The sequence below is a fragment of the Phacochoerus africanus genome, chromosome 9, assembly GCF_016906955.1.
Source record: "Phacochoerus africanus isolate WHEZ1 chromosome 9, ROS_Pafr_v1, whole genome shotgun sequence".
In the NCBI taxonomy this organism is placed as follows: domain Eukaryota; kingdom Metazoa; phylum Chordata; class Mammalia; order Artiodactyla; family Suidae; genus Phacochoerus; species Phacochoerus africanus.
In genome coordinates, this window is record NC_062552.1 from 104920561 (window position 1) to 104934967 (window position 14407).

The following is a 14407-nucleotide window of genomic DNA, read 5'->3' on the forward strand; positions in this document are numbered from 1 at the left end:
AAAGCGTTGCAACATTATTCATGGGATGGATATAATGGAGTCAATGACCATTTTGAAGAATTACTGCATATCCAGTGCTGAGCCACACATGGAGAATACAGGAAACTAAGGGGTGGCTCTGCCTTCAGGGGTCTACGAAGGGTGTGTGGGAAGCAAGGGACCAACTAGGAGAGAACGAGAAACTAATATAGATCAGTATAAACTCAAGAACTAAAGTGATGCTATGATCTACAAAACAGATATTTACTGAACACCTATTATTTGAAAAGTATTGTACTCTGTGCTATGGAGGATGCAAACATGTTTATCATATGACCCATGGTATTAGTTTTCCAGGGCCAATGTAACACATTAAGACAAACAATAGCTTAATACAACAGATGTTTGTTTTCTCACCATTTTTGAGACTGTTTGTCCAAAATCCAGGTGTGGGCAGGACCATGATCTCTCTGAAACCTGTAGGGGAGAATCACTTCTTTGCCTCTTCCTCGCTTCTGGTGGTTGCCAGAATTTCTTTTCATGCCTTGGCTTACAGATGCATCACTCCAGTTTTTGCCTCTGTCATCACATGTCCTTCTGCCCAATGTGTGTGTGTGTGTCTTTACGAGGTCTTTGTATAGGGAGGCCAGTCGTTGTATTGGGGGCCACCCTAATCCTGTTATGACCTCATCTTAACTAACTACATCTGCAAAAACTGTATTAGCACATAAGGTCACATTCTGAGGTCCCAAATGGACACATAGTTTGGGGGATACTGTTTAACCCACTATACCCCTTAAAGATCTTATGTTTTAGGAACTTGTTTTATGAGGTTCATACATGGTGTGCCATGGCTGTTCAGAGAGGTAGGGCCAGTGTCCATAGACAGACTCTGGAAAGGCTCTGTGGGTGCAGGTTTGACCACTGCCATATTTTCTTAGAACTATGGTATCTAAAATAGCACTTTAGATTGTAACCTACTATGTGCCAAGTCCTGTCCTAGGCTCTTTTTTTTATTTATGTTAATCTTAACCTCATAACAGCCTTTGCAGTGAGTATTATTCTTTTCATTCCATAAATGGGAAACTAGTTCAGAAAGTTTAATAACTTACAGGAGATAAGTTAGGAGGTGGGGCTCAAACCAGTCCAGCTCCAGAGTCTGTTCTTCAGGTTAAACTTACATATTTCTGGTGGGAAAAGCATAGCTTACATCTCAGTCACCTTTTGATTTAGACCTTAGTCTAAATTTGCCATGATTGTATGTGAAGCTAGGACACTGGTCATTCTGGATGTGTACATGATTTCTCAGTTTTGCAGATCTATTAATTTTAATTTGGTATTGCTCAGGAAGAAGAAAACCACAGAAGTATCTGAGTTTATCATCTTCATTAAGCCTCCAGATCCTTTGCAGATCCAAGGGGCTGTTTTATGTATGTAGTCAGATGCCTGCGTCCTCCTTGTCTTCCTGTGTTTCGCATTTATGAACAGGACAGATACACTTACTGAACACAATGCAGGGTAAACATGAAACTCTGGAGTCACCCATTGCATTTTATAGACTGAAACATTTGTAGCGTCTTGCTAGCAATTCTCAAGCACCCGTTAGGTGCAGGAATTCCTAGGCAGGGTAAATAGGTGTCCAGGGAACTGGTGTCTGGTGTAATCTGTTCAGAAACTTACTGCAGAATTCAGGAAAGATCTCTTGCAAGACCAGATCCTACCCATGGACCCGCTTTGTTGGGTAAAGTGTTTCTAAGTGAATTTGCGGTTTGAACGACTTTAAGGAGGGCAGGCACTCTTCAGGTTCTCACAAGCCTTCCTGCTCCTCCTCATTTACCTCTGGCTTGAGTTAGCCCCTGGTCCCTGGAAGCAGTTCTGTTTGTCATCCTTAACCTGGGACAGTGGTAATCAATGTGTGGGCTCTGGTCAGGCTGCATCAGCACCACCTGGGAACGTGTTAGAAATGCACATGCCCGGAGTTCCCGTCGTGGCACAGTGGTTAACGAATCCGACTAGGAACCATGAGGTTGCAGGTTCGGTCCCTGCCCTTGCTCAGTGGGTTAACGATCCGGCGTTGCCGTGAGCTGTGGTGTAGGTTGCAGACGCGACTCGGATCCCGAGTTGCTGTGGCTCTGGCATAGGCTGGTGGCTACAGCTCCGATTGGACCCCTAGCCTGGGAACCTCCATATGCCGCGGGAGCGGCCCAAGAAATAGCAACAACAACAACAACAACAACAAAGACAAAAGACCAAAAAAAAAAAAAAAAAAGAAATGCACATGCCCTAGTCCTCCAGGCACATTGGCTCAGAAGTTTCGAAGGGGGCAGGAGGAGTCTAGGATGGCATTCTATTTTAACAAGCCTTCCAGATTATTCTGCCATGCCCTGTACTTTGAGAACCACTGACTTCGAGATAAAGATTCTTAAAGAAAATATTCCTTTCTTGGAAAAGGATGGTATCTGCTCCCTTTTTAATGATGAACTTTTCTGGAATGCCTCACAGCCTACAAAACTCACCTGGCCCTGACAGCAGTGGTTATAGGAAGGTGTTGTTCGTTCAGCCCTGATCAGAGATGTAGTGTGGTTTGTTCAAGTGGTACCTACCAGTGCATCAGCCTTTTTCTTCCACACTGTCCTGCTTAAAAGTGAACCATTTTGTATACTGATGAATTAGTACAAATAAATTGATTTTAGTTTCTCTGATGGGACTGAGGTAGAAACTATAAATATTTTACTCCTGTGATAATCACACCACTTTAAATTTTTTTTCATTCATGTATTTCTCACTTATTCAACAGTTAAAAATACCAGCTCTACAGCAAGCACTTTGCTAGGTGATTTTTAAACTTAAAAATGTGCAAAGGATATGCATATTCATGAGAAGAATTTCCCTTTCCAACTTGAAGAGATAAGCAATGATTTATTTTACAGCTGTAAAAATCACATAATTGGGGCCATAACTTTCTTATTGTCCACCAAATAGTACTGACTTTGAGAGGGGTTAGATTTAATGGTATGAATTAGCATAAGCAAAGTTAATCTTAAATATACATGCAATCTTACACCAGGCCCAGGGGGGAATTCCTCTTACCCTGCTTAATTGGTCAGATGAAAATATTTGACAGAAATACGTCCTTCAGGTTTTCAAAGATGTATTTATTGGCTATTTGCCACTGTTTAAAACTTAGGAAGTCAAGCTAAAGGATTGTTAGAGTGAGTTTAAATAACCTCCATTCATGCACATTTTTTTTTCTTTTTAGGGCCACACCTATAGCATTTGGAGGTTCCCAGGCTAGAGGTGGAATCAGAGCTGCAGCTGCCAGCCTATACCACAGCCACAGCAACACCAGGTCCGAGCCAAGTCTGCAACCTGCACCACAGCTCACGGCGACACCAGATCCCTAACCCACTGAGCAAGGCCAGGGATCAAAACTGTGTCCTCATGGGTACTAGTCAGATTCGTTTCTGCTGAGCCATGATGGGAATAAGTAATGAATTATTCATTCATACATTCATCCATCCACTCATATGATAGTCACCTATTGAATGCCACTATGTGTCATGTGTGGTGCTAAGCACCAATGATGCTGTTATGAAAAAGACAGACTTAGAAACTCATAAATATAGAAAGATAACCAGCCAATTATTTTCATAAATCAATTAAACTTAATAATTATTAGTTAATATGAATGTCATAGTAAATAAATATTTAACTCTCCTATGAAGGAAAAATACAGTGTGTATAAGAGCCACTAACTTGGATACCACACCTGCATTAGGGATTGTGGGAGAGTTGAGAGACCAGAAGAGAGATAAATCAATTGTTAGATGCTTTATTTTATTTGTTTGGGGACTAAAGGCCATGCTGTGTGGTATGGGAATTAGTTGTAAAACCATAGATGGTGGGAGTCAGAAGAGATATTAGAGGATATGTTATCTATCCCACTTTTCTCCAGTTTAAAAATGTGGAGCCAAGGGCCTCAGAAAAGACGATATTAGTTAACTGTAGCCATAGTCAGCAATGAGTAAGTGGACACAAGCTCGGGCCTTCTTACTTCCAGGCCAGGAGTGAGGACCTGACTCTCCCATAGACAAAGAGACAAGTGATGTTGCCATATGATAAATGACATCTTCAGGGACTAGTGGTTGTGTGGAGTGCAAGCCTTGGGAGCAATGAAATGAGTAAGTTCAGTGGGTAGAAGGAAAAAAGAGGAGGGAGTGGAAGAGAGCAGGGGTCCCAGTGGGACCAGAGTTTGTGAGCCCTATCACTCCCTGTCCCTCCCTCTTAGTGACTCAGAAGGAGTATTGCTCTTTCAGTTCCAAAAGCAGCTGCTGCAATGGGGATGCTATGCAGTAAAAACACACCATGATTCATGCTCTCACGTTTGCATGGAAAGATGGACTCAGGGCTTCCTACTTGGGCAATCGTTTTGCTGTCCATTCATGACAAGCTAAGGGTCTAAGGCTGCAGGAAAGAACTTGGTGCTTTGTACTGTTCTGGTATAACTTTGACCCCTGCATGGGAGAAATGGTGAGAGGCAGTTCTGAGAATTGTCCCAGGTACAGCATATTTGAAATTCAAGCACTAGACCCCACAAGTGAGACCAGGTGCCAACCTGATCTATTGTTGCTGAAGGAAAGGGTAGATAGATAGAAAATGGAATGAAAAATCTTCCTTTACTGTCATCTCCTTAACTATATTCAAATCTTAACTCAGAGAATTAAATTGTATGACTGGGCTCTTGAAATTTTTGTGGAAAAGTGCAGCCGAAGTAGAGGACTTAGTAGATTTATTTAAAATAAAAATTTGAATGTTTCCAGGCTCTGCTTTTCAATATTTCTTCAAAACTTTTGTTTTCATTTGACTGCAGTTATACAAAGACCCTTTGGAATGGGTAATATTATTTCTACTTTATAAACTAAGAAAAATGAATCACAGAGATGCTACATGATGTGTCTGTAGTTACTGGTTACTAGTTGTATGTTTTTCCCCACTACCGTAAGAATAGGAGGTAAAGTAAAGAGAATTGAAAAAAAAAAAAAAAAAAAACCTCCTGGAAATGAAAGACAGGTAGGTGTTAAGTTTCTCTAATGAAAAGTAGGAGGCAATGGATTTAAACTAGAAGCACACAGTGTGATTAAATTTTGAAAGAAATGTGCCAAGATTTTTAAATGTATGAAGGGCTTATGGCAACGAAGAACTAGAAAGAAAAATATGAGGTAAGAACAAAGGGTGAAGACAGAACAAAGCTATGAGTTGTGTGCCTGGTTTGTTTAAGCTTTAAAACTGTCTAAGTTTACCGACTTTCTAAGCTTCCCCTTTCAAGAGTGATGAAAGAAAGGATGCTGTGTCTGTTGGTTTGTTAGCTTTCTTCTCTCTTGTATCTGCCCTGGAAAATGTGTGTGCGCATATGTGTATGCACACATATGCACACACACACACACACACACACACACAAATAAATGAAATAAACTGGAAGCTGGGAGAAGTTGGTGGGTGGTAGAGAGAAATGGGGCAGAATTGATGCATCAGGGGGCCTAAATCTATGTGATGATCAAGTTCATAGCAATTTCCCCAGGAGACTGTATCATATTCCAGTGAACGGGAGTATGGCAGAAGGTTGCCATGGCAACAAAAGGCTTGAAATATTGACTCTGACTAGCAACAGGCCAGTGAAACAGCCTAACTAGGATTTATGGCACATTATAGTGTGAAAAGCAGAAGAAAATTACTGTAAAGGCAGGAATTATAGCACAACAAAACATATAAACTCCCAAATCTATCTTCCTAATTAAAACAGCATACTCTGAGGTACTGCGCATAGTAAGGCTGTTAGCTTAAATGGGGATATGCTATCAATGCTTCGTTACAAAGTTTATTGTTTTCAAGACTAACTATGTATTATTTGAAGAGTGAGAAGGAGGATAAGATAGTCAGGGAGGGAACAGAGCAAGAGTCCTGGTCATTGCATCGCTTTAACCTCATTATTGGTAACATAAGATTTTTTTTAGATAATAGTTTTTGATCCCACAAGAGAATTCCAGAAGATACCCAGATATCTCTCTATAAATAAGTCATCACTTTCAGGCATGAAGTCTGGGAGAAAGATACATATTCAATTCCATTGGGATCCTCTAGGAAGGGGGAAGAAAAAAGAGGAACCAATCAAGGGGATGTATTATTGAGAGAAAAAGAAAATCTTGGATTTCCTGACCCCAGACAACTCAAATATCTTAATGTCTGTGACAAAAATAATTCAAGTAGTTTAGAAATAGTATGTTAACTTCCTAACGACATTCCACATTCTGAATTCCTGATAGAAAGAAACAGTCTTACTTCTGTACACAACATATGCCCAACTGGCCAAATGTTTCTATTTATTATAAAAAGAAGGAAATCTAGGCAGGTTCTACTTTGGCAAGTGGCAGATTTAAAGATGCAGGGGAACAAAGCCAAATCCCAAAGTCATCATTCAAGACACAAGTGGCTATCAATGCACCACACCATTTAGCAACACTCAAGGACAATCCAAAAATGCAAATTCAGCATAATTCAGATTTATCTTTGTGTTAAATATGATTCACAACAGGTCCCAGAGACATGGGAATGGCCCATGCTGGGGTGCCTATGGCCATTCAATAGATGGAGCTCAAAAAATATTTTTCTTTAAGGTTCTAAGGGGATCTAGATAGGAATTGAGAACAGCAGTCAATGAAAAGTAAAAAGAATGTTAGATATTGGCCAGACCTAAAGAGCACAAAGCAAAAGAAGTTTAAGAAGCTACCTACAGGTGGTCCCTGGACAAATTCAATCCACAGATGTGTTTTGTTTGACTGGCAAAGTATTTGCTTTTTAAAATGAGTATCTTAAAATCCATAGAGGAGAGAGTAACTCCATAATATGCAATATGTCAACCTTTGCTTCATATCTTAGTTGCCAGCCTGTCTCTAAGTGTGTTTGTAATACGTAAAAGTCTTCTTCACAACTCATATTTTATGTAGAAACATTTGCCTTCTGCCTTCTTGGTTGGTTTTTTTTTTTTTTTTTTTTTTTTTGCTTTTGACTGCTGCACCCGAGGCATATGGAGGTTCCCCCAGCTAGGGGTCAGATCGGAGCTACAGCTGCTGGCCTACACCACAGCTCCAGCAACACAGGATCCCAGTCATGTCTGTGACCTACACCACAGCTCATGGCAACAACCGATCCTTAATTTGCTGAGAGAAGCCAGGGGTGGAACCCGCAACCTCATGGTTACTAGACAGATTCTTTTCTGCTGTGCCACAACGGGACCTCTGCCGTCTTATAATTCTTATTAAAAGCTCATTAATCTCTTGGATTCTGGTCCAGAACCTTGATTCTCAGTCTGGTGCCCAATCTGAGAGAGGGAGAAAATTGTTTTTCTATAGCAGTTAATTATGCATCATTTATTTAATCAGCCATTCAATAAGCATTTATTGAATACCTACTAAACTTTAGTAAGTGCTTATGCACATGATCAAGACAATCCTTGCCCACTGGGGGAAGACAGGCACTAAATAGATGTGAATAATTACTTCATAACTACATTAAATATACAAAAGAAAGTTCAGAATGTTTTGAAAACGATAATAATTCTTTATTTAACCCCATCTGTATTTCCCTATAATCACAATTGCCAAACTAGCCCTACCTGATATTCTAAATTTATGATATCATGGAGCCCCCCCATTCCCATAGTTTGTGTCAATGTCAAGATCATAACAGTCAGCTTTTTTTTTTTTTCCTATTTAAAATATACAGCCAGGAGAACATCTAGGAGATATCTAAATAAATGTTCATATCTGTGTATTTTCATGTTATTCATGTATTTGTCCTAAAGTTGTAGTTTAGGCAAGAATTATTACCGAGGATTCTTAGCAGTTGTGATGAGGTAATACAAGTTTCTTTTTATAACAAAATAAATATGTGTAATGAATACAGTTAAGCCATATATGATTAAAGCATTGTTTATGCTTTATTTTTAAGTTATTTGCTATTGATAACTGCTCCCCAAAGCAAGATTCACCAGTATAGCTACAGCATATGGGGCTTTGATGCAGATTAATGCCACGATATTTTCTTTAATGAACGTAGAGATGATTGTTTTATTTTAACAAAGGGGCCTTTATATTCCCCCTGTGTTTGAGCCTTGAATGTAGATGATCCAGGATGCTGTATAACAGCTGTCTCCATGCTAATAATGGCCCTGCCTGGGATTTCATAATTTCTGCCCCAAATCCCTTATTTCCTCACAGGACCTAGTGAGCAAATTTAAAGGGAGATACTTCAATCTCAAAGAAGGGTTTTTAAATTTTTTTTTTTTTTTTTGACTTCTCTCATTTGGCTGTTTGACTTTCTGTCTCCCATTCTTCACATTTCCTTTGCTTTCCTGTTTGTGTCTGGCTTCTTAGCCCTGCAGGACACATAATGAATGCTCAGTATTGGGTACTGATAGATTTAACTGTTATTGCATCTTATTTGCTCTCTTGACTCCCTCCCTTCAAAAAAAAAAAAACCCTTCATTTTGTTTCCTCTACCCTCACGTTCTTCTTATTGGTTGGCAGAAGAAACATAGCAATGATAGAAGCATTAAAGAGTAATGATTTTTAAAAGTAGTAATAAAAGCACAGAACTAACTGCAGGAGTTCAAATCCTAATGCTGTCAGTTTCCAGCTGTGTTTTTTGGGCAAGTTGTTAAAATTCTCTGTGTCCCAGCAAGTGGCTAAAACTGGAAATGTGTACCTCACTCAAAATAGCGCCTTGCCCCAGTGAGAGGAAGGCTAGTGTTAGTTGTTGTTGTTATCACAGGTGTACAAAATTTCATCCACACACTCGTATTATAAGTTGGAGGGAAACCACATTCAGAGGGTTCTTATCTTCTTTTGTAGGAACCAGAAGTAGAATTTAAGATGTGCGGCTGATAAGCTGAAATTAAGCCAGGCCTCAGGCCCTTTAGTTGATCAAACACATATCACAGTATTGAAGTCATGTCTCTTTGGAGTTCCTGTCGTGGCTCAGTGGTTAACAATTCTGACTGGGAACCATGAGGTTAGGTGTTCGATCCCTGGCCTTGCTCAGTGGGTTAAGGATCCAGCGTTGCCATGAGCTGTGGTGTAGGTTTCACACATGATTCAGATCCCACGTTGCTATGGCCCTGGTGTAGGCTGGTGGCTACAGCTCAGATTAGACCCCTAGTGGAAACCTCCATATGCTGTGGGTGTGGCCCTAGAAAAGACAAAAAAAAAAAAAAAGAAGAGAAAGAAAAAAAGAAATCATGTCTCTTTAGTGGCATCTTTCCAAAAGCCCAATGAGGGTGCTCCTGGATTTAGGACTATAATATCGTGGGCCCAGAGGAGTTCCCATCCTGGCTTAGCGGTTAACGAATCTGACTAGCATCCATGAGCACGCAGGTTTGATCCCTGGCCTTGCTTAGTGGGATAAGGATCTGGCATTGCCATGAGCTGTGGTGTAGGTTGCAGACACGGCTTGGATCCTACAGTGCCATGGCTGTGATGTAGGTTGGCAGATACAGCTCCGATTCGACCCCTAGCCTGGGAACTTCCATATGCCATGGGTGTGGCCCTAAAAAAAAAAGAAAAAAGTAGAATAATGCCCCTTATTCAGTCATGTTGAATGCTTCAGCGCCCAACCTAAGTTTTCTAGGGCACAACCAAACTAACTGAATTCTTACATAACTTGAAGGATAACATCATTCTGGTTAGTTTTGATAGTAACATGGTTTGTATAATTTCTAACTACTTGCAATTTATTTCATATTTTCGCTGTTCTGTGAATTTATAATCCAGTGAAAACATTTGAAAATAGGAAACGGTGTATAATATTTTGAATTATTATCCTATATTCCTTGTTTGAACCTAACCTAAAGCACTTGTAGTCACACAATTACATACTTTTATTTTTTAATTTAGTTTTATTGGAGTATAGTTGATTTACAGTGTGTATTAGTTTCAGGTGTACAGCAGAGTGAATCAGTCATACATATAATGTCCTTTTTTTCCCATATAGGTTACTATATTCAGTAGATTGCAGAACTACTTACAATACCCAAGACGTGGAAGTAACCGATTATATATTTTTAAAAAGAATTTATACTAGTAGGTTCATCTAAGACAGTTTGAGAATATATTCACATTAAAGTCACTCTGGGAGTTCCTGTGTGGCTCAGCAGGTTAAGGATCCTGTGTTGTTATGATGTTACTATAGTGGCTTGGGTCACTGCTGTGGCACAGGTCTGATCCCTGGCCCAGGAACTTACACATGCTGCAGTCAAGGCCCCCCCCCCAAAAAAAATTGCTCTGAACACATAGACGCTCATTTTACTTCTTACCCCATCCTCCTCCTTTCACTGACCCCTCCTTTATCTCCCTAGACTTCAACTCCCTTTGCACTTCCTTGCCTCCCAAGAGCACCTCTGTTTTCCTCTTATTTGTTCTTGACATTGGTCCTCCCCACACCCTTTTTTTCATCATTTGCACTGTTCCGGAGACTTCTCGTCTTTTCCATTAGCTACACTTGTGATGAAAACTTCCTTTGATCCTATATGTGTTTATGCCTCATAACATCAGTAAATTAAAACAAATCCACCTTTTTGCCTTTTTACTAAAAATCACCCCAACCCGCCACTGAGTTACCAGAAATCTGTTACAGGATTGCAAATTCTGCACAACTTCCCAACCAAGAAATTAGGTTATATTATGTCTACAAGGGTGCCCCCTTCTCATAAGAATCTGAGTAGGAGTATAGACTGTTAACACCTTCAACTGAGTAAACTGTTTGCCATCTTCTCAAAGTTAATTAATATGTAAATACTTGCTAAGTGAAGGTAACAGATTTTTCAATTAACACATTAAGGAGAGCTCAGGGCAGCAGAGTATATATATTTAAAACTTCCTCTATATTTGCCTGGAGTAAATTTGAAGTAAAGAATGTAAGCTCTAAATTAGGTGAAGACTCATATGACAACATTAATGTTGTGAGTTGGGGTTCAGTCATCCCATCCCCACATCCTCCCCCTACCTACCTGTTTCCCACTCCCCAGCTCTTTGTAGTTAGTTCATCAGCTTCTGCTCCACACTTAGCCCAGTTTCTGCTTTGTTAGCTTCTCAATTTTGGAATCAGAAAGGTCTCTTATTAACCATTAATCCTTTTTTATTAACTGAAACCACGAGGCATCTCTCTTTCACCCTTTTTTGCTTTTGTATTTAAATGAAGAGAGATAGATTTTATGCATATATATATATATGTCATAAATGTTAACTGTATAAAATGGCCACCTTGGAGTTCCCGTCGTGGCGCAATGGAAACGAATCTGACTAGGAACCATGAGGTTTCGGGTTTGATCCCTGGCCTAACTCAGTGGGTTAAGGATCCGGCATTGCCATGAGCTATGGTGTAGGTCATAGATGTGGCTTGGATTTGGCATTGCTGTGGCTGTGGCGTAGGCTGGCAGCTACAGCTCCAATTCGACCCCAAGCCTGGGAGCCTCCATGTGCCACGGGTACAGCCCTCAAAAAGACAAAAGACAGATAAATAAATAAATACATACATACATACATACATGCAAGCAGGCCACCTTCATACTTTCTTTTGATTTCTCTAACTTTTGTTTAAGGTTCCTTTTGCTTTCACTGGCTCTCTATTCTATTGCTACAATCAGAGTGGTTAAAGAGTGCCTTCAATACTGAATGTCTAACGTAATTTTCATAATGATTCCTTATTAATATAAAATATAATGCTTATTTTAACCACACACACACACACCCTCTTGGCCTAAATCAGCCACACACGGTCATTTTTTTTTAAGTCTTCTCATTAATTAGACCCTCCAGCCTCTTATTGTTGCTTTCCTTTTAACACTAATTTGTTAAGTTCTTTCTGGCACCAAAATTCCCCAAACTACATGAATAACTCAATCATTAATGTATTATTTGTAGGAGCTTCTTTAGTATTTTTGTTTAAAATGTAGTCAGTTGATTAATCTATTTGATAAGCCATCCCAAAAGGTCTGGGTGCTGTTTTTTTTCCGAGCTACTAGAGCATAGTCTTTTCCAGGAATGGCAAAACTACTTAGAGGGATGGTACCAGGTAATGCCTAAATTCATAGGCTTCTGGTTTGCGTGCTGGCATCACCTGCCGTATGACCTTGGGCAAAAGCACCTAACCTGAAAGGGAGGGTAAGTGGCCTTTATATCCCAGGTAAGAGACAAAAGCTTGATTGACTGTCCACTAGGATGGATATACTCTCCAAATTGTTATTCACATACTAATTCACTTATTTACTCATTCATTTAATCACTCCTTTATCTTCCTGAGCTGAAGCCGCTATCCTAGATAATGGTGATACTGTCTTATGTTTTAAACGCACTGCAGGTTCAACATATTCTCTCAGGTATTATCTATTCTAAGCCGTAAACATGCATTTTACAGGGATGTGGAGGAGGTGAGATATGGCTTATCAAACACACTAAATGAATTTATCCAAGGCCACTCAGCTAGTAAATAACATGGTCCTCTGACCCCAGAGTCCATTCTTTTTCAAATCCATCTTCAGGTTTTACACAGGATGATTGTTCTCCAAGTGACTGCTCTGTGGGTCCTGGCTACAAGCTTTATGAGCAATCCTCATAGCAACATGTATGTCAGAAGTTAAACTCACATGGCTCATTTTCCAAGGATAGCCTTGTAGTGTGCAAATATCCAATAATTGGGATATTTTGCACCATAATCTTTTCTAGCTTTTCTTGGAAAAAATTAGAAGATTTGGCCTCCCTGGGTTCGTAATCACACCACATAATGATCAGCTAAAACTGCCCTCTTTGAGGCATATGCTAATTCTTCGTATTAGTTCCTGACACACCCCCTCACCACGCTACATGTTTCCATATATCATTGTGTTCACGCTTTTATATTCATATAACTTGCCACATTATTGCTTTTGTCTTTTTCTTTTTTTTTCTTTTTTTTTTTTGCCATTTCTTTGGGCCGCTCCCACGGCATATGGAGGTTCCCAGGCTAGGGGTCGAATCGGAGCTGTAGCCACCAGCCTATGCCAGAGCCACAGCAACGCGGGATCCGAGCCGCGTCTGTGACCTACACCACAGCTCACGGCAACGCCGGATCCTTAACCCACAGAGCAAGGGCAGGGATCGAACCCGCAACCTCATGGTTCCTAGCCGGATTCATTAACCACTGCACCACGACGGGAACTCCCTATTGCTTAGCCCATTTGGCATTTGAGTCTTTGACTCCTGTTTTAAGCTATAGATATAGCCACTGATCATGATTTGGAGGAGTAATAATCATGATTCTACATGCACTTTATAGGATACAAAGAACTTTTAAAACAACCTTGCGCTCTACTGCTATCTTGATTTAACAATAGTTCACCCCAAATTTGTCAACGAGTTGGGAGTAGAGGCAGAATTAGAATCTGGAATAGCTGGTTTTAAGTCTAGTGCATTTCTCTATTTTATTCCCCTGCCATTCATTCATTTGTTCATTTATCCACATATTCATTCAATAAATTAGTAATTATTGGGAAGTACCAAAAGGGTTCCAAGCCATAAATTATATGCTAGGGATTAAAAAAAAAAAGTGTGAATAAGACTGAATAAGATGTGATCCAGACCTTAAGAAGTTCATTGTCTATTTAGGGTCAACAGGTAAATAGATTGTCCTGAGTGCCTTGTGAGGTGGGTGTAAAAGGAATGTACAAGGTGCCATGTTAATATCAAAAAGCATATGATTAATTTTGTCTGTGGCTTAAACGTGCTTCTGCCATTATAAGGAGTAGCCTGACAATACAGTTCTATCTTCAGTATGTGGTGAGATGGCTAATCTGTAAGTCCTTGAGGAGCCTGGTCTTCACGGAGGCAGGAAAGAGTGAAATGCAAAGAGGTCTGGATTGAAACTCAGGGCACCAAGTTTCTAGTCCTGGCTCTGACAGTTTCTAGCTGCTTGACTTTAGAAAAGTCATCAAGTTCATATGTACCTAAAAATTTCTTCATCAAACGATAAAGGGCATGAGAGAGAGAGAGAGACCAGAGCTCAGGAAATAAACAGGCAGGGACCCTTTGCCAAGCCATGAAAGATTTGAGGCCATGTCTCTGCTTAGTAGTACCTTGGACAAATGTCTGTCATAGGCACCAGAGGAAGGTTTTGAGATCTAAGGGAAAATGTGATTTTTGAGAGTAAAAGGGAATAGAAAAGCCAGAACCAAGTTTCTTCTGCAGAGGCCATTGCTATTAATTAAAGTAAGAGGAAGTTCATACAAAAAGAATGCATAGCAAGCTGACTATTCAACCCAAAAGACCTCTAGGTAAGGTGTGTCTTTACGTAGTGGTAGGGTTCAGCTAATCAAGTGTTGGGAGATTCTAAAAAGAGTCTGGTC

At 40.0% G+C, this 14407-nt stretch overlaps 1 protein-coding gene across 6 annotated transcripts in view; it reads left to right on the plus strand.

Moving 5' to 3' along the window:
* The window catches only part of NRXN3 (neurexin 3), a 1579386-nt gene that overhangs the window by 1114064 nt on the left and 450915 nt on the right, over positions 1 to 14407 (plus strand). The gene's annotated exons all lie outside the window — the stretch shown is intronic.